This window comes from Epargyreus clarus, unplaced genomic scaffold, assembly GCF_041222505.1.
Source record: "Epargyreus clarus isolate Ecla_fem2 unplaced genomic scaffold, WU_Ecla_fem_2.2 ptg000016l, whole genome shotgun sequence".
Lineage (NCBI taxonomy): Eukaryota > Metazoa > Arthropoda > Insecta > Lepidoptera > Hesperiidae > Epargyreus > Epargyreus clarus.
This window is the reverse complement of record NW_027332224.1, coordinates 7209746-7228421: the sequence shown is the minus strand read 5'-3', so window position 1 is coordinate 7228421 and position 18676 is coordinate 7209746. Positions and strand designations below refer to the sequence as shown.

General features: G+C 39.3%; 1 protein-coding gene across 7 annotated transcripts in view; it reads right to left on the bottom strand.

Moving 5' to 3' along the window:
- Positions 1–18676, bottom strand: part of LOC140748782 (uncharacterized) — a 67477-nt gene that overhangs the window by 48545 nt on the left and 256 nt on the right. The window lies entirely within an intron of this gene.

The window sequence follows — 18676 nt, the reverse complement described above, 5'->3', positions numbered from 1 at the left end:
GTTAAAATAAAACTAAAATAAATAATAAAAATAAAGGTTTATCATACCTGTAACCGTTTTTATTTCGGTTAAAAAACGAAAACTATTTCGCTATTCAAATGCTAACATTTTGATTTTTATACCTGTTACCTATAGGTCAAATAGGACAATATAATATTGGTAAAGTTCTCACGTTAAAGGAAAACCATTTTAAAAGGAAAACCTTATTAATATACCCTAAAACCTTTTTGAAAAGGTCAAAAATGATATCGTTATTGCAAATAAAAGCAACAATAAAATTATGTTAACTATATTCAAGAAATATGACGGTAAGCATTCCATTAAAATTGAGGTAAAACTTTAGGTAGTTGAAGGTGGTAGACTTCTTCCAGTACCTTTACCGTGAGTTTTTACGTTTTGACAAATATGACCGTTTTGGTATTTGTTTACGTATTTTCCCATACATATTCCAATCAGCGCCCCTAGCGGATTGTATCAGAAGTATAGTGTCAGTAACGTAACATTAAATGTCGAAATTGACAAATATGGCGCTTTATGTTTTGTTTCTCTTTTTTGCGAGCATGTGAGGCAGACAAAAATACTTTAGCACTTACTTGTTGTTACGTTTACTCAGTCTATTGAAGCAAACGGAACAGAATAATGGATTGAGTAAACGTAACGTAAAATTGTGGGATATTTTGAAAACTCATGGTAAAGATACTGGTTTGACTCCGGCGGCACCACCGCCATACCTATTTCTACCTAATAACAGCAGCTTTAAGCCCTGTTGTGTTCTAATTTGAAGAGTGTGGTAAGGGAGATATACTTATCAGAAGCAACCTAATTTAGACCTCAGGAGTGGCGACGTATGTGTTTGCAATCTCAGATAGGCTCTAATCTTATCTGGAGTTGATCACAGATTTTCTTTTTACATATAGGAGTAGCAGACCAGCATGCAGTCCACCTGATAGTAGGTGGCTACTGCCGTTCATGGACATCTATAATCAACCTCAGATAGGATTAGTTTCGTGCATGAAGTAGGACACAGATGCGCCATTATCCCTGAGGACTAAGCTACGCCTCGAAAAAGTATGTCCCCCTTTCCACACCCTTCAAACCAGAACAGAGCAGCGCTTAACTCTGCTGTTATTAGGCAGAATAAGGCATGGTGGTGCGTAGAGTCTAACTACAAAGGGTTCTTCAAACTAATTCAGATGAAGTGATTTTTTATGGAGGCAGTAGCTACTTACCATCAAATTAAATGTAAACTCGTTTACTTATTATATAATTATAGTTTAAAAACTAAAAAACACGCTAAAATCGCACAAGGAAAATCGTTAATACTGATTTCTATCGATCCTGATGAGGAGAATGGGATAAAATTATTAAAATCGTGTATTGTCATCGGTTCTTGATAATTGTACAAAATTTTAAATAAATCGGACCGTTCAAAGTGGGTAGAAATCGAGTTCAAAGATTCCGTTACGTACATACATGAATACATACATAAGCATGATACAACCCAAGCTAATAAAAACGTGGTAAAAAAAAATGGGAAAGTCCCACCTTAAAATGACCCTATGGTCACACCACGAGCGACTCTTGCGCCGTGAAACTACAGCTCACTTTGTGGCGTAGCTTATAGCACATTACATTCTAGAATACAACATGTTGTAACGCTTAGCCCACTGCTGGGCTATGTAAGGTTGAAATAATCTTTACTGGGATTTGGGCTTGGGTAAGTCTCTTTTCTGATATTTTTTTTCATTAATTTAGCAAACGTTGAGGGGTAAGTGGAATGGTTAGTGGTAAGTGGAGTGACAAGTGGTAAGTGGAATGGTAAGTGGTAAGTGGAGTGGTAAGTGGAGTGGTAAGTGGTAAGTAGAGTGGTAAATGGTAAGTGGAGTGGTAAGTGGTGTGGTAAGTGGTAAGTGGAGTGGTAAATGTTAAGTGGAGTGGTAAGTAGTAAGTAGAGTGGTAAGTGGAGTAATAACTGGTAAGTGGAGTGAAGTGATTGGTAAGTGGTCAGTGGAGTGGTAAGTGGTAAGTGGAGTGTAATAAGTGACTTGATGGTAAGTGGATACTGCCGTATGGACATCTGTAACCAACTCCATATAGAACAGGTTCTACCTGAAGCCACATGTTTTGCCACATTTTTTGCCACTCTTAAGGGGTTTGTATTTTTGCACATATTAAACGTTGTAGAATCCTCTGTGATTCGGCTCCGACAGCACCACCGCCACACCTATTTCTGCTAATAACATCAGTGTTAGGCGCTGCTGTGTTCTGGTTTGAAGGGTGTGGTAGGAGAGACATACTTTTCCGAGCGATTTTAGCTTAGTCCTCAGGGGTAGCGGCGCATCTGTGACCGACCACAGGTAGGAAGTTAATCGTACTTAGGTTTGCTTACAGATGATAGTCGGCACTTATCATAAGATGGGCTGCATACTCGTAAACATAACCTATTGAATGGATGCAGTAAAAAGCGTAAATTCTTTAATAATATCCGCTTCACCTATTAACATACTTGTTTGGTGTCGTGTGGTTTAGTTCCTGATCTATATTTCCTTCCTGGTAGCCATTTCCTCAAGATAATTGGTCCAAAGTCACGCTACGATTCGGTCGTGAAACTTTCTTAGTGTTATGCGAGCCTGGTACTTTTCAAATTTAAAATATATTGTGTTTTATTTTATAATAGGAGTAGCAGACGAGCATGCAGACAACCCCATGGTAAGTGGCTACTGCCGCCCATGGACGTCTGTAATCAACCCCAGATAGCATTAGAATTTCCTACCTGAGGTCGGCCACAGATGCGCCGCTACCCCTGAGGACTAAGCTGGTATGCCTCGAAAAAGTATGTCTCCCTTACCACATCCTTCAAACCGGAACACAGCAGCGCCTAAAACTACTGTTATTAGGCAGGAATAAGTGTGACGGTGGTGTCGCCAGAGTCGAACCACAAAGGGTTCTTCCACCTTTTGAGATTTTTTATAAATCTCTCAGGTATGCAGTTTTCCTCGCGATATTTTCCTTTACATTAAAGCAAATGATCACTTATTTCTAATACGCTTTACTTTGAAAATCAGAGTTGTATGCCTAGGATTTGAACCTCGGACCCCTCGATCGAGAGACCGATACACTAGGCTATCACTTAATGTTTATTTATAATCCGCGTAAAACTGCTAGTCCGCTCTGAATATAGAAATAAATCGCGTCGCCATAGCAAATTGTTACACCTGCTCGCAACAACTTCAGAGCGGGCTAGCAGTTTCGCACTGACTATACCAAGCAATATTTCCGTTTGAACAAGTCACTATAATCATCAAGTAAAAAGATTCTTAGCTTCAAAATTGTCCGTAATTTCTTTGTTCATGTACACTACCTGTCAACGCCTATTAAGTAACTATTGTATATTTATCACCGAATCGTATTTATCTACGAGGAAATAAGCAACACGCGAAAATAAAGACAATACAAACGATTTAAAATGTGTCTAATACTATTTCCTTATTTCATTTACAGTTTCCCTTACGTTATTGACACCATCTGACATGCAAAGGGTCCCGGGTTCGATCCCCGGCCAGAAATTTGATTTTTCTTCTGGATCTGGGTGTGTTTGTAATTTCTATTTCTCTTGGGTCTGGGTGATTTTGTATTCATGTTGGTGTGTGTCCATAACAATTATAACACAGGGAGTATACTGTGGGACTGAGAGAAGAAAGCGTTTTTAAAGCATCTTTTTGAAAAATATTTTTTTTGGAAAATATGATTAGTATATTTTCAGAATATATTTTTGTATAATATAGAAATAGCAAACAAACATGTAGTCCACATGATGATAAGTGGCTACTGCCGCACATCTGCCACCAACCTCAGATGAGATTAGATTCCAACCTGAGATTGGTCACAGATGCGCCGCTACCCCTGAGGACTAAGCTGAAACGCCTCAGAAAGTATGTCTCCCTTACTAGTGTCTCGCTGCAAACCAGAACACAGCAGCGCCTAACACTGCTATTATTAGGACGAAATAGGTGTGACGGTGGTGCCGCCGGAGTCGAACCACAAAGGGTTCTTCCACCTTCAAAATACTATTCCCATAACATTTTCATCACTACATATTATAAAACAAAGTCGCTTCCCGCTGTCTGTCCCCATGTTCGCTTCAATCTTTAAAACTACGCATCGGATTTTGATGCAGTTTTTTTTAATTGACAGAATAATTTAACAGGAAGGTTAGTATTATTATAAAATGGTGGTATTTCAAATAGTACAGCCCTTTTTAGATGGCAGTAGCCACCAGGAGGACTATACCGCCCTTTGCGTTTTTAACCGACTTCAAAAAGGAGGTAGTTATCAATTCGGCCGGTATCTTTTTTTGTTACTGGACCGATTTCAATAATTCTTTTTTTATTGTGTAGAGACGAGCTGCAAGTTGGTCCCATTTAAATATGGTTAGGATCCATCGATTGGTTCTGGAGAAAAAGAGGGGAACTCCCCCACCCATGTAAATATAACAGCCATAACTTCGCCGTTTATGAACCTATTTTAATGCCTTTCATTTCGTGTGTGGACAATTGCTACAAGTTGGTCCCATTTAAATATGATGAGGATCAGAGTGGGTTCTGGAGACAAAATATGTAACTCCTCAACCGATGGGTATAATGGAGTTTTGTTTGAAGATATTTGGTGTAGGTTCTAATGAAATTGCAAAGCCAGTTCATCATTGACTATTTAAGGGTCTGATACACATCTCGAAGACAAAATATGTAACTCCTCAACCGATGGGAATAATTGAGTTGTGTTTGAAGATATTTGGTGTAGGTTCTATTGAAATTGTAAAGCCAGTTTATCATTGACTATTTAGTTAGGTTAGGTTGGAACATATAAGACAATATAAAATTCAATTTAGATTTCGCTCAATATATTTCGTTGGATAACGATGTAAACAGCGTGTCTAATATGAGCGCCGACTTCAGAAATATGTACTAAACCAACATTTATTTCAATTATTTTTTACTTTGCAGTGACATAGAAGTCGGTTGTATTTTTTGTAAATTTTTTTTTCTATAAAAAACAATTTATAACCGTGTGAAGTAAGTAAACCAGCGATATTTATTTATTTATTTTTTTATAATATAAGGGTAGCAGACGAGCATGCAGTCCACCTGATGGTAAGTGGCTACTGCCGCCCATGGACATCTATAATCAACCTCAGATAGGATTAGATACTCCTAACTGATGTCGGCCACAGCCCTGAGGACTAAGCTGGAACGCCTTGGAAAAGTCTGTCTCCCTTACCACACCCTTCAAACCGGAACACAGCAGCGCCTAACACTGCTGTTATTAGGTAGAAGTAGGAAAACATTAAAAAAAACATTGCAATGCATTCATTTTCTCAATCAATTGGAGCGTGGCCTACCGGAGGAGAAAATGGAAACAAAATATTTGCATTAACTGAGATATGCGTGGTGATAGATGATTACTTTCCACTGTTTTTATACTCGATTGCTACTGCCGCCCATGGACATTTGTAATCAACCCCAGATATATCTTACCTGAGGTCGGCCACAGATGCGTTGCTTTTTTTTTAATAATATAGGAGCAGACGAGCATTCTGTCCGCCTGATGGTCAGTGGTTACAGCCGCTCCTTGAAATGAAATGAAATGAAATGAAATATATTTATTTTGTATAGGCCAACGGCGGCACTTACAAATTGTCAGTTACAATATTTTCTTAAACTACTTCCGGATCGGAACGCGACCTCTACTTGAAATCTGTAATCAACCCCAGATAAGGTCCTACCTGAGGTCGGCCATAGATGCGTCGCTACCCCTGAGGACTAAGCTGCATCGCCTCGGAAAACTATGTCTCTCTTACCACCCTCTTCAAACCAGAACACAGCAGAGCTACACTGCTGTTATAAGGCAGAAATAGGTGTGGCGGTGGTGCCGCCAAAGTCGAACCACAAAGGGTTCTAGTACCTTCAATAGATAAGAAAAGAGTCCTACCTGAAGTCGGCCACAGATACAAAAAAATATGTCTCCCTTACGACACTGTTCAAACTAGACCAGAAGCGGTACACTACTGTTATAAGGCAGAAATAGGTTTGGCAGAGGTTCCGCCGGAGCCATAAAGGGTTCTACCACCTTTAAAAATGTTTTTTTACTATTATGTTATAGTTTAATACTCATAAACTTTGATTAATAAATAAATAATAATAATAAATGACAGGATTTTTTTCACTGTGAAAATATTTACGTGAAATCGAAACAAATAAACATTTTATTCTTATAAGTACAATGATAATAAGTGGATATTATCATACAATTTCGTATGAAGAATTCCTATTGTTTATATGTTATCGCGCCTTGCTGAAAGGTATGTACAGTTGTAAAGAAAAGTGTTATTAATAATGATTTTTAGGGTTCCGTAAAGGATAAAAACGGAACCCTATTACTAAGCCTCCGTCTGTCCGTCTGTCACAGGGCTCTATCTCTGGAACTGTAATAGATAGACACTTGAAAATAAATAAAAAGTCTTGGAAAAATTCGGGGTCGTCATACAAGAAACCGTTATTTTCAACGGTTTTCGTAATATCTATTGAACCGTAATAGGTAGACAGTTTTCAAAATGCATTTATTTCTATAACATTTATGGCTACAATGATAACAAATACTAAAAATAAAGCCTACATGTTCGACTCGCATTTAGCCAATTATTTATTTCATATCAAATAGTTTTTTAATTGAAATTCTTTTCCACATTACTGTCCCATTACTGTCCCATTGCTGGACACTGATCTCCTCTCGGAGTGAGAGGGATTTAAGCCCATAGTCCACTGGCGAATAAATAAAGTGAATAAGTGCGAATTGGTAGGCTCTATACACCTTTGAGAACTATTTCTTTTGTTTTTAAGATTTCTCAGGCGTATAAGTTTCCTCACGATGTTTTCCTTTACCGCTTAAACAAGTAGTAATTAATTTCTAACACGCAGTTACTTTGAAAATATCATAGATACCTTCTGTTTTATCCATTAACAATCAATTTTTAATAGTATTTGTTTTTAAATAACCTTAATTTAAAAATCAATCAAACTGATTTAATTATTTTTTAAGAGTAGTAGATGCATTATAGTTTTTTTTTATAATATAGGAGTAGCAAAAGAAAAAATATTCCACCTGATACTAAAGCTGCCGCCCATAGACATCTGTAATCACTCCCAGATAGGATTAGATTTTCCTCCTTGAGATCGACCACAGATGTGCCGCTATTCTGAGGACTAAGCCGGAACGCCTCGGAAATGTATGTCTCCCTTACCACGCCCTTCAAACCAGAACACACCAGCGCTTAACGATACTGTTATGAGGCAGAAATAGGTGCGGCGGTGGTGCCGCTGGAGTCCAACCACAAAGGGTTCTACCTTCGATATATTTACGGCATGTTTTTGAATCGATTTCGCACTAGAACCCTTCAAGTAACACTTTATTATTTTGCAGTACAATACTGGGCCATTATTTGCATACAATGAACAAACATACATAACCAGACAGTTATATAATAAACACTGTTGAAATATGTTAATATTGTCTTATAGTGTTGCTAAAAGTTGAGTCAAAGATGTATTGAAATTTGGATCCGGCGGCACCAACGCCACACCTATTTCTGCCTAATAACAGCAGTGTTAAGCGCTGCTGCGTTCTGGTTTGAAGGGTGTGATAAGAGAGACATAGACATATTCCTAGGTGTTCCAGCTTAATCCTCAGGGGTAGTAGCGCATCTGTGGTCGATCTTAAGTAGGAAACTAATCTTATGAGGGGTTGATTACAGATGTTCATGGGTGATAGTAGCCACTGACCATTAAGTGGACTACATGCTCGTCTGCTCCTCCTATATTATCTATTAAAATATGAAACAAAACAAAAACAAATGAACTAAAAAAAACTAATTTATGAATGTGTATTTTATTAATTATTAATATAGATTTGATTAAATTAATAAAGAAATATAGTCACGAAAGATCAATCTTAAAATATTTAATTAACTCAAAAAAATCAATTCAAGTTTCAAAAAAATTTTATTTCATGTCATCGATAAAAGTTTCATTTAACAATTTTAACAACCAATAATAGGTAGTAGCAAAGATTTTAAAATGAAACTTTTTTGTAGATGAACCGCTAGATGGCGTTGTGTCAATACTACTGTCACAACGCCATCTAGCGGACAAAAACTGAAGCGCGCAACAGTACTGTAGAAAGCGGTGCGCTTCGCTGCGCATGCGCATGTCACATCGTTACTAATGAACAATTATAACGATTCACTATTCGGTGTTACGGTTTATGTAATCTCAGGAAAGTAATCTGTTCCTTTAGTATGAGTTTTTGCGTTTTACAAAAATAACTGCTTTTTTGTATTTGTTTACGTATTTCATATATATTTCCAATCAGTTCTGGTGCAGTCCGCTGGGGGCGCTGATTGGAAATGTATGGGTAATACATAAATAAATACAAAAACAGTCATTTTTGTAAAAACGTAAAAACTCATACTAAGGGTACTGTTGCTTAAATATGTTTTAATGCCTTATACACAAAGATCTGGCAGTAATAGCCTAGTGGTTAAGAAACTCGGCCTCTTGATCGAGGGGCCCCAGGTTCTGATTTTTCAAAGTTATGTGCGTATTAGAAATTAATTATAACTTGCTTAAACGGTGAAGGAAAACATCGTGAGGAAACCTGCTTACCCGGAGAAATCTTTAAAAAAACGTTTTAGAAGATATGTGAATTATACAATACGCACTTGGCCAGCGCAGTGGACTATAGCCTAATCCTTCTCATTCTGAGAGGAGACCCGTGCCCAGCAGTGGGACAGTAATGGGTTGATGATGATGATCATGCTAAACTAAACAGCCACACCTATTTCTGCCTCACAACAGCAATGTTAAGCGCTGCTATGTTATGGTTTGATGACTGTGGTAAGGGAGACATACTTTTCAGAGACATTTCAGCTTCGTCCTCAGAGGTAACGGCGCATCTGTTGCCGACGTAAGGGAAAAATATTTAATCTAGGGTTGATTACAAATGTCCGTGGGCGGCAGTAGTTACAGCCCCTGAGGACTAAGCTGGAATGCCTCGCAAAAATATGTCCCTTACCAGACCCTTCAAACCAGAACACAGCAGCGCTTAACACTGCTGTTATAACAGACATAGGTGTGGCGGTGGTGCCGCCGGAGTCGAACCACAAAGGGTTCTTCGAAAACGTAAAGTAAGGCTATTACCACGTTTTCAATAATAAATAATATCGATTACAAACACCGAAGAGTTCACCAGAGCGAGTCGTTGCAAGCATTTTTTCTACGTAACGCCTCAATAATCTAATCTTGCAAATACTAATCAAGATTTATCGTAATACAGTTTGAATTTGTTATCTAATTTGAGTTCAAAGTAAACTTAATTATAACTTTCAAGCTTTGTGATTAATGTCTTAATAGAATTGTTTTTTATATAATACTAGTGGTACCCGCGGCTTCGCCCGTATTTTAAAGACATAATATGACATACACGACTGCACTGCACTGTGAGCACTGCCATGTGGACATTTGTAATCAACCCCAGATAAGATTAGGTTCGTACCTCAGGTCGGTCACAGATGCGCTACTACCCCTGAGGACTAAGCTGGAACGCCTGGGAAAGTATATCTCCCTTACCACACCCTTCAAACCAGAACACAGCAGCGCTTGACACTGCTATTAAGTGCTGCTCTGTTCTGCTTTGAAGGTACATAAATAGTGGTCGTCCCTCCGGAGTCGAACCACAGTGTTCCTATCTTATTTATTTAATGGATATTGTAGTTGAACTACCAGTTGAGCTGCCTGCAGTTCCACTACAACTTGAACACAGAGAACTAGAGAATAAACGCAAAAATCGCTTGCAAGTAGCATTAACTTTCTCTCTTACGCAAAACTGAAGCAACACAGTCGCATAGTGAATTTAAAGCGATCGGTTTCAAAATCACGTATTCTACCATAGTTCGAACAGTATCACAGTTAAGCTTTGGGTATAGATTTCTATATAATAGAAGTAGCAGACGAGCATGCAGTCCACCTGATGGTAAGTGATGCCGCCCATGGACATTTGTAAGCAACCCCAGAAAGGATTAGATCCCTACCTGAGGTCGGCCACAGCGCCACTACCCCTGAGGACTAAGCTGGAACGCCTCGGAAAAGTATGCCCTTACCACACCCTTCAAACCGGAACACAGCAGCGCCTAACACTGCTGTTATGAGGCAGAAATAGGTGTGGCGGTGGTGCCGCCGGAGTCGAACCTCAAGGGTTCTACCTTCAAGTATGTATGTATTTTAGTAACTGTAAAAACAATGATAGCTTAGTGGTTGAAACTCGATCGAGGGGTACGAGGTTTATCCCAAGTACCTGATTTTTAAGTAATGTATTAGAAATAAAGAATCACTTGGTTTAACGGTGAAGGAAAGCTATTGCAACCTGTACACCTAAGAGATTTATAAAAAAAATCTCAAAGGTTTAAAGTCTACCAATACGCCCTTGACCAGCGCGGTGGACTACGGCCTAATCCTTCTCATTCTGAGAGGAGACCCGTACCCAGCAGTGGGACAGTAATGATGATGATGACCCCCAGTGGCCGAACGAGGCCAGTAGAGGACTCGGGATCTCTAAAGGGAGTCCTCTTAGCGCGTTGCCCCGTCAGGCTCCGCCCAGGTGAGCTTGGCGCTCGCCACACCGTCTTGTGGGCACGACGGTATGAGACCACACACACCGCCGTCCCTCCCGGGGTCACTAGCCGGGTGGTTCGAGCCCCCACTCTTGCCGCCCGCAACCCCGGAAGCCCCTTTTAGTCGCCTCTTACGACAGGCAGGGGTTACCGAAGCCCTATTCTGGTCCCGGAACTATAGGGACACCAATCAGCGCCCCTAGCGGACTGTATCAGAACTGATTGAAAATACGTAAACAAATACAAAAACAATCATTTTGGTAAAAACGTAAAAACTCATACTAAGGGTACTGTAGTCAACTTTATATAGAACAGGACATCTATAATCACCGCCAGACAGGATTAGATAGTACTCAAATACCTTGGAACTTTAAGACCTAGACAGGCTGAGACCTTGGGCTAAAGGTAACCTAAAAAGGCTGTTACGTACCTCTTTCAACACTTACACAGGGTATTGCGTTGACCATTACATAACAGATTGCCGATATTAAACTGTAAGCCATAATCTTTATTAAACTTATTTTTTGAAGAGCAGTGATAGCCTAGTGGTTAAGAAACTCGGCCTCTCGATCGAGGGGTCCGAGGTTCAAATCCCAGGCACGCATCTCTGATTTAAAAAAAAAAATGTGCGTATTAGAAATTAGTTAGCACTTCCTTAAACGGTGAAGGAAAACATCGTGAGGAAACCTGCATACCTGAAAGATTTATAAAAAAAAATTCTAAAAAGTATGTGAAGTCTACCAATACGCACTTGGCCAACGCGGTGGACTATGGCCTAATCCTTCTCATTCTGAGAGGAGACCCGTGCCCAGCAGTGGGACAGCAATGGGTTGATGATGATGATGGTGATGATGATGAAACTTATTTTTTTATAATATAGGAGCAAACGAACATGCAGTTCACCTAAGTGGCTACTGCTCTCCGTGGGCATCTGTATTCAACCCCAGATAAGATTAGTTTCCTACTTGAAGTCGGCCACAGATGCGTCGCTAATCCTGAAGACTAAGCTGGAATGTCTCGGAAAAGCATGTCTCCCTTACCACACCCTTCAAACCAAAACACAGCAGCGCTCAACACCGCTGTTATTAGGCAGAAATAGGTGTGGCGGTGGTACGGGAGTTGAACCACAAAGGGTTCTACCACCTTTAAAAACTGTATAAGTTCCGTCAGACATCGACGTATCTTATAAATATCCCTATTCGTGAAAGTTCTCTCAAATTCCGCGCAGCCGTTTTCAAGGTTGAAACAAACAATGCAATTTCAAAGTCAGACATCTTATTTCTTTATAACTTAACGAAATATCAAAAGTAAAAAGTAACAATAAAATTGTTATTAAATATGTTTGCGTAACCATGTCGTAAAATTAAGATGTCTTTATAGTTATTTTAGCACTTACAAAAATCTTCATAAAAAGTTGTTGGTTAAGTTTCAGATTACTTTCGGTTAATTTGGTAAAGTTTTGAAAATATCAGATGAGTGTAAGGTAGACCTTTATGGTTCGAATCCAGCGGTACCGCCACACCTATTTCCTTATTACATTCCATCCATCCATCCATCCATCCATCAGCCTTTACTGGTCCACTGCTGGACATAGGCCTCCCCTAGTCTGCGCCACTCCGACCGGTCTTGGGCCGTCTGCATCCAGCGGTTACCCGCCGTCCGCTTCAGGTCGTCAGTCCACCTGGTCGGGGGGCGTCCTGTACTCCTTTTGCCTTATTACATTATTCATTATTTATTATATTCAGTTATAACAGCAATGTTAAGCGCTCCTGTGTTCTGGTTTGAAGTGTGGTAAGGGAGACATACTTTTCCGAGGCGTGCCAGTGTGGTATTCAGAGATAGCATATGTGGTCGATCTTAGATAGGACTGTAAACTTTTCTGGTGTTGATTATAGTACATCTTGTGGTAGGTAAGTGGTCATTGTCACCAATAGACATCTATAACCAGCTCCATATATAACAGGCTCTATATGGTTCTTAAACACCTAAGCTATTTGTAAGATCCACAAACCTTCAACTACTTTCGTAGGATCCTGAGCCCCCTTGTCCCTGTAGTTCCGGGACCAGAATAGGGCTACGGTATCTACCTGTCGTAAGAGGCGACTAAAAGGGGCTTCCGGGGTTGCGGGTGGTAAGAGTGGGAGCTCGAACCGCCCGGCCAGCGACCACGGGATGGACGGCTGTATGTGTGGTCGCATACCGTCGTGCACACCAGACGGTGTGACAAGCATCATGCCCACCAGGTGAGCATGACGATAGCCCGACGAGACAACGCGCTAGGAGGACTCTGGTTGCGTTCCTTTGGAGATCCCGGAGTCCCCTACGCAACGCCGAAAGCAGCCGCTCGGACGGTTTTAGTGCGGTAAGAATCTCATATAACTCCGCTACCCACCCATAGCACCGGGTAGATTTTGAAGGTTTCCCCCTCGTTAAAAAAGGTGTCGTTGGTACCTCCATACTAGCTCTACCTTTTCTTAAAGAAGCAACCTCAACCTCCTAAACGATTTGTAAGATTTACAAACCTTCAACTACTTTCGTAGGACCCTAAGCTCTTATAACCGATACCCTAGTAATCATGATCATCATCATCATCATCATCATCATCAACCCATTACTCTCCCTTTGCTGGGCACGGGTTTCCTCTCAGAATGAGAAGGATTAGGCCATAGTCCACCACGCTGGACAAGTGCGTATTGGTAGACTTCACATACATTTGATTTTTTTTATAAATCTCTCAGGTATACAGGTTTCCTAACGATGTTTTCTTTCACCGTTTAGCAAGTGATAATTAATTTCTATTATGCACATAACTTTGAAAAATCAGAGGTGCCTGTCTGGGATTTGAACCTCGGACCCCTCGATCAAGCCGTATTTCTTAACCACTAGGCTATCACTGCTTCTTATACCCTATTAATAGTGCTGAATAATTAATGCAAAACCTTAGTAACTCAGTCTTATAAAATGGCCTTACCAAGTGAAAGTATGTATTTGTGTGGATGCCATTAAATCTTGCACCGCTGTTTCCATTAAACTCAATACAAGGACGGCTCTTCATACACTGGTTGGTTATACGTGTCATATAACAGCTATTTTTCCTTTATGTTGTAACATAATCGATGTTTTATAAGGCTTTTATGGAAATGGAAGTCATTAATTAATTAGGAAAGACTATTTTGAGGTTTAATCAATATTTTGCCGCCTAATTCACTTTGTGACAAATAGCCGATTTTAATTAATTAATGCACAAAAAACAAACAAGAATAGTGTCAACATATATTAGTCAAATTTTAACGGAAATATCTCTTATACCGCATCTACACGCTTGGCAAACTTCAACAAATTGTCACAAATTTAAACGTGTGGACAGGGTGTTTGGGTTTTTTTGTGTACTTAACAATTTAGCGTAGCAAACCAATAAATTTTTGAAGGTGGTGAAACTCTCTATGGTTCGACTGCGGCAGCACCCCCGCCACACCTATTTCTACCTAATAACAGCAGTGTTAGGCGCTGCTGTGTTCTGGTTTGAAGGGTGTGGTAAGGGAGAGACTTTTCCGAGGCGTTCCAGCTTAGTCCTCAGGGGTAGTGACGCATCTGTGGCCGGCCTCAGGTAGGAATATCTAATCCTAACTGGGGTTGATTATAGATATTCAAAGGCAGCAGTAGCCACTTACCATCAGGTGGACTGCACGCGCGTCTGCTATTTCAATACTATGAAAAAAACTATATACAAGGTGTTTTTTTAATGTACTAGATTAAGATGAACATATTTTAAAATGGCGGCGTTTTTTTATATGTTAGAAAACTCACATAGAAAATAAAATATTTAATAGAAATGCCGTCATTTTGAACTACAATCTTTATTAAAACAAATCATATAGTAGATAGAGTATCACAGGCAGTACATTCTAAAGATTTATTCTTCAGATTAATTTATTCTCAGGCGTGATAATTCTTACCTGTCAGAGATTATTTAATCTGTTGCATATTGCTCTGGTCCCGTTTCTCTTGTTATGTCAAAGATATGTTAACATCTAGATATGGTATTTTTTACTACAGGACTAGTAGACGAGCATGCAGTCTACCTGATGTTAAATTGCTACTGCCGCATATGGACATCTGTAATCAACCCCAGATAAGATTAGATTCCTACTCGAGGTCGACCACGGATGAGCCACTACCCCTGAGGACTAACCTGGATCGCCTTGGATAAGTATGTTTCCCTTACCACACCATTCAAACCAGAACACAGCAGCGCTAACACTGGTGTTTCAAGTGATAAAAAGTATTTAAAAAGAACGGAAATTAATGAGTAAATTGGCATTTAAATTTCTAAAATAAGTAACTATTTTTAGCCTGCAAAAGAAATATCGTTTTTTCCGTTTTCCTAATAACAAATGAATAAAATCAAAAATATTTTATTCAAAATAAGGTTCTTTACAGAGCACTTTTTGGATGTCAAACTACCACCACTTCACAAGGTGTTTTTATGGAGAAGAAGCGGCGAAAGAAACTCCATAACACACATCTTTTAAAAAAAAAATGTCATCTACAATGATAAACTTAACCTAATGGTACATGTGGAGCTGGAGCTACTTCAGACTACACCGTTTTATCAGTCAAATAATCACTTAGTTTATAGTACGCTTTCTAGGGTTCCGTACCCAAAGGGTAAAATCGGAACTTCGCTGTCTGTCCGTCTGTCCGTCTGTCACAGGGCTCTATCTCTGGAACCGTAATAGATAAACACAACATTTTTACAGAGGATGCATAACGGTGACCGCTATAACAACAAATACTAAAAATAAAAATAAGGTTCGATATTTTTCCAAGTAACTTTCGAACCGTTATAGGTAGACATTTAAATTTTTCACAATGTGTGTACTTTAATGGCTGCTATAATAGTAAATACAATAGAAATTAAATAAAAAGAAAATTTTGGTCGTAGGGAACCCTCCAGGTGCGGGTTTAATATGGCCAATTATTTACAGAGTGTTTGTTTAACGACGTGTTGAAACATTTTTTCTGCGAGTTTCATGATGATGGCAGAATTCTGCAATTCTACCATCATGAAACTCGAGATTCTGCTATCTTTACAGGCGCCAAAGATTCGAACCCCGCTCTCTTTATCGACGGAAGAACGTAACACACTTAGTTTTCCAGTTTGCTCATAATAAATAAAATTAGAGACGCCGTTTCACGCCACCAACAAAGCAGCGTTTGTACAGAATATTAACTAAACTGTCTCATACTACCACGTAATACATCTGACTAAATAACTATAGAATTAAGTAACATCTTTAACCGGATGTTACTTAGATTATATTTACATTAATGAGCTATGTTGATTTTACCCGCGTTTAAATGTAACGTGATGTACGTCATTACTGTCCCATTGCTGGGCACGGGTCTCCTCAAAAAATTTTCAAACTGTGTGAATTCTACCAATACGCACTTGTCCAGCGCGGTGGACTATGGTCTAATCCTTCTCATTCTGAGAGGAGACCCGTGCCCAGCAGTGGGACAGTAATGGGTTGATGATAAAATGCTCAAGCGGACTAGAGGGGGGATTCGGAAGCGGCGGATCGCCCCCGGTCCTGGGGAGCTCTCAAAAACAGTTGTTAAAAAAAGGTCAGCAACAAAGAGTAACCTACGTCAGAACCAAACAATCTGTGAAATATGTATAAATCAGCTAAAACGAAGGTCGCCGGAATAATGTTTTTTTTTTTTATATATACATATATTTGTACCTGACGATAAAGCAGACGTGCTACCTGATGGAAAGTAGTTAACGTCGCCTATGGACATTCGCAACACCAGAGGAGTCGCCAATGCATCGCCGCTTTGAAGGAGAGCTCTTTTTGCACCTTTTTTGTATTTTTCGACGAATAAGTCTATGTCGCATTTACACTCCATTCACTTTTCCACCTCGAGCCCGGAGGCTCGGGTCGGTACCCTAGTCCGCCACTGCATAAAAGCTTTCTACACTCACAACCCCACAATAGGATTCCCTGTACCGTGGGTGCTAGACATCCAGACCCAGAAACAGAAACCCAAATTCATCATTTAGATATCTGTCTGACCGGGGATCGAACCCGGAACCCCAAGCGTCCGGTACTGTGACTGCTGCGCATAAGCATAATCCTTACTAATATTATAAATCCGAAAGTAACTCTGTCTGTCTGTCTGTCTGGTTGTCTCTTCTTCATGCCTAAACCACTAAACCGATTTTAAGGACATAGGATAGGTTTTATCCCGGAAATTTCACGGGAACTAGGGATGGCGATCTAAGATCGATTAATCGGAGAATCGATTTTTTGGACCCAAAACATCGATTATTTTAATCGATATTAGTAAGGAAAGAGTCGTAAACTATGAATTTGATCAAGTGATGATCTTTAGCAAAGTTGAAGGTTTTTTAGTTTTTTGTATGTTAGTATGTTATATTATTTTCTTTTAAACGCGGGCGAAGCCGCGGGCAAAAACTAGTTACTAAATAATTATGAAAAGATTACATCGTCTAGTCATTATGATTTAATTATAATATTGTGTCACTAGATTCCGTTGCGAATGCAAATTAATTCAGGCTTGCGAATGCAAATGTATATAAATAAAATGTAATGGCGTCCGTATGTTTGCCAAAACTATTTTTATAATATAGAAGCAGACGAGCATGCAGTCCACCTGATGGTAAGGATACTGTCGTGGACATCTGTAATCAACCCCAGATAATTGATTCCTACCTGAGGTCGGCTACAGATGCGCCGCTACCTTTGGGGACTAAGCTGGAACGCCTCGTAAAGTATGTATTAAACCACACCCTTCAAACCAGAACATAGTAACGCTTAATATTGCTGTTATTCAACGAAATGCTACAAATTTAAACGTGTGGATAGAACGTTTGACTTGGTTTGTCTAAGTTTGCAAGCGCTTGTAGCAAAATTGTAATGTTAGGTTTTTAAATCAAATGTTAGATATCAAAAGGAGTTTGCCGTTTGGGAGATAAGGCGTTTGGAATACGTCCACAGTTCCACACATTTGTGCGTTTGCAAAGATTTAGAGTTTGTGACAAACGTAAAGTGTGTGGACGTAATATTATAAATAATTAAAATAATACGTTTGACCGCGTTACAAAATAACTGCTATTTTCTAAGACGTTATTTTCTCGCAACGAATATAAAACGTTTTTGTTATATTAACGACATTTCTTTTTTATTTTGATTGTTGTGCTGGTTAATTTTGTAATATTATGACGTCATTTTTTACTCATTTTTACTCATTTTAATTTAAAAGGTATGTAGGGAAAATGATTTTTGGGAAAACAAACCTGTCAGAAAAGTATATGGGGATATTGTTTAAATTTAAATCGAGGTTGACAAGTACCAAGTTTGCCCTACCTTAAACCAGTAAAGGGTCACAAAGCAATATTCCTTATTTTATAAGATGGAATTAGCAAACGCACTTCTTTTGAAGGTGGTAGAACCCTTTGTGGTTCGACTCCGGCGGCACCACCGCCACACCTATTTCTGCCTAATAACAGCAGTGTTAGGCGCTGCTGTGTTCCGTTTTGAAGGGTGTGGTAAGGGAGACATACTTTCCCGAGGCGTTCCAGCTTAGTCCTCAAGAGCAATATTACCTTTTAAGCGACTCTTAATTTAGTTACAAGTAGGTACTTATTAGGGTAATATAGTTAAGATTTATGCGTGAAATAAGTTTGTAATAAAACGAGCGCATTATGGAACACGAAACGTTCCGACTTAGTCTTCAAGTGCAAAGATAAACTGCTTCAAGTAAGTACTAATCTTAGCTTATATCTTTGTATGTAATTTGCTTTCGACAGCTGCAGTTACTGACATCAGGTGAACTGCAATGCATGAAGACAGATGGACTGCATTCCAAAAGTGGAGACAAACGCATCGAAACAAATGACCCGATTACAAATAACTGGTTTTTATAACT